We start from the raw sequence: 2,500 nt of genomic DNA on the forward strand, positions 1-2,500 counted from the left end.
AAGCATGGACCTTTTCAGCTGTAAGGGAGGCAAGAGCAAGGTGTGATGTAGGTCCCCGGGGCCTGCTGGAGGTCCAGGTCCATGCCCGATGTGAGTAGCAGCAGGGCCAGCGCGCCCAGGAGCACATCTTTTTCGACCGTAAAGGAGACAGGAGGCCGACTCACTGCCTCGGCTAAATGGAGAGGGAATTTCAGAAGGGCCAGGGCAAAAGCATGGACCTTTTTCAGCTGTAAGGGAGGCAAGAGCAAGGTGTGATGTAGGTCCCCGGGGCCTGCTGGAGGTCCAGGTCCATGCCCGATGTGAGTAGCAGCAGGGCCAGCGCGCCCAGGAGCACATCTTTTTCGACCGTAAAGGGAGACAGGAGGCCGACTCACTGCCTCGGCTAAATGGAGAGGGAATTTCAGCAGGGCCAGGGCACAGGCATGGACCTTTTTCAGCTGCAAGGGAGGGAAGAGCAAGGTGTGATGTAGGTCCCCGGGGCCTGCTGGAGGTCCAGGTCCATGCCCGATGTGAGTAGCAGCAGGGCCAGCGCGCCCAGGAGCACATCTTTTTCGACCGTAAAGGAGACAGGAGGCCGACTCACTGCCTCGGCTAAATGGAGAGGGAATTTCAGAAGGGCCAGGGCAAAAGCATGGACCTTTTTCAGCTGTAAGGGAGGCAAGAGCAAGGTGTGATGTAGGTCCCCGGGGCCTGCTGGAGGTCCAGGTCCATGCCCGATGTGAGTAGCAGCAGGGCCAGCGCGCCCAGGAGCACATCTTTTTCGACCGTAAAGGGAGACAGGAGGCCGACTCACTGCCTCGGCTAAATGGAGAGGGAATTTCAGCAGGGCCAGGGCACAGGCATGGACCTTTTTCAGCTGCAAGGGAGGGAAGAGCAAGGTGTGATGTAGGTCCCCGGGGCCTGCTGGAGGTCCAGGTCCATGCCCGATGTGAGTAGCAGCAGGGCCAGCGCGCCCAGGAGCACATCTTTTTCGACCGTAAAGGAGACAGGAGGCCGACTCACTGCCTCGGCTAAATGGAGAGGGAATTTCAGAAGGGCCAGGGCAAAAGCATGGACCTTTTCAGCTGTAAGGGAGGCAAGAGCAAGGTGTGATGTAGGTCCCCGGGGCCTGCTGGAGGTCCAGGTCCATGCCCGATGTGAGTAGCAGCAGGGCCAGCGCGCCCAGGAGCACATCTTTTTCGACCGTAAAGGGAGACAGGAGGCCGACTCACTGCCTCGGCTAAATGGAGAGGGAATTTCAGCAGGGCCAGGGCACAGGCATGGACCTTTTTCAGCTGCAAGGGAGGGAAGAGCAAGGTGTGATGTAGGTCCCCGGGGCCTGCTGGAGGTCCAGGTCCATGCCCGATGTGAGTAGCAGCAGGGCCAGCGCGCCCAGGAGCACATCTTTTTCGACCGTAAAGGGAGACAGGAGGCCGACTCTCTGCCTCGGCTAAATGGAGAGGGAATTTCAGCAGGGCCAGGGCACAAGCATGGACCTTTTTCAGCTGTAAGGGAGGCAAGAGCAAGGTGTGATGTAGGTCCCCGGGGCCTGCTGGAGGTCCAGGTCCATGCCCGATGTGAGTAGCAGCAGGGCCAGCGCGCCCAGGAGCACATCTTTTTCGACCGTAAAGGGAGACAGGAGGCCGACTCACTGCCTCGGCTAAATGCAGAGGGAATTTCAGCAGGGCCAGGGCACAGGCATGGACCTTTTTCAGCTGTAAGGGAGGCAAGAGCAAGGTGCGATGTAGGTCCCCGGGGCCTGTTGTCGTACCATAGGCACGAGTGGTGTGTGTGTGTGGCAAAGAGTTTCTGCGCAGTGTACCAGGGGCACGGGGAAAGGTTGTTGTACCATAGGCATGAGAAAAGTTGTCGTACCATAGGCACGAGAAAAGTTGTCGTACCATAGGCACGAGTGGTGTGTGTGTGTGGCAAAGTGCTACTGAGCGGTGTACCAGGGGCACGGCGAAAAGTTGTTGTACCATAGGCACGAGAAAAGTTGTTGTACCATAGGCACGAGAAAAGCTGTCGTACCAGGGGCACGGAGGAAAGTTGTTGTACCATAGGCCCGAGAAAAGTTGTCGTACCATAGGTACGAGGAGTGTGTGTGTGGCAAAGTGCTACTGAGCGGTGTACCAGGGGCACGGCGAAAAGTTGTTGTACCATAGGCACGAGAAAAGTTGTCGTACCATAGGCACGAGAAAAGTTGTCGTACCATAGGCACAAGCAGTGCATGCGTGCGTGCGTGCGTGCGTGCGTGCGTGCGTGCGTGCGTGCGTGCGTGTGTGTGTGTGTGTGTGGCAGTTCTTCTGCGCAGTGTACCAGGGGCACATTTCAATGTGCTTTCTGGAGTACCAGGGGCACGAGGATTTTGCCAGTGGTGTTCTGCTTTGTTAGTGGGAGGGGGCTTAAGTGTGGGTCCCCGGGGCCTGCTGGAGGTCCAGGTCCATGCTAGATACGTGGTACAGGGTAACTGCAGGAGGGGGGGGGGGGGTAATGTGGGTTCACGGGGCCTGCTGGAGGT

The sequence above is a fragment of the Rhamphochromis longiceps genome, unplaced genomic scaffold, assembly GCF_057381845.1.
Source record: "Rhamphochromis longiceps isolate RC_006_pf unplaced genomic scaffold, R_longiceps_female_GT1.1 unmapped_scaffold_8, whole genome shotgun sequence".
Taxonomy (NCBI): domain Eukaryota; kingdom Metazoa; phylum Chordata; class Actinopteri; order Cichliformes; family Cichlidae; genus Rhamphochromis; species Rhamphochromis longiceps.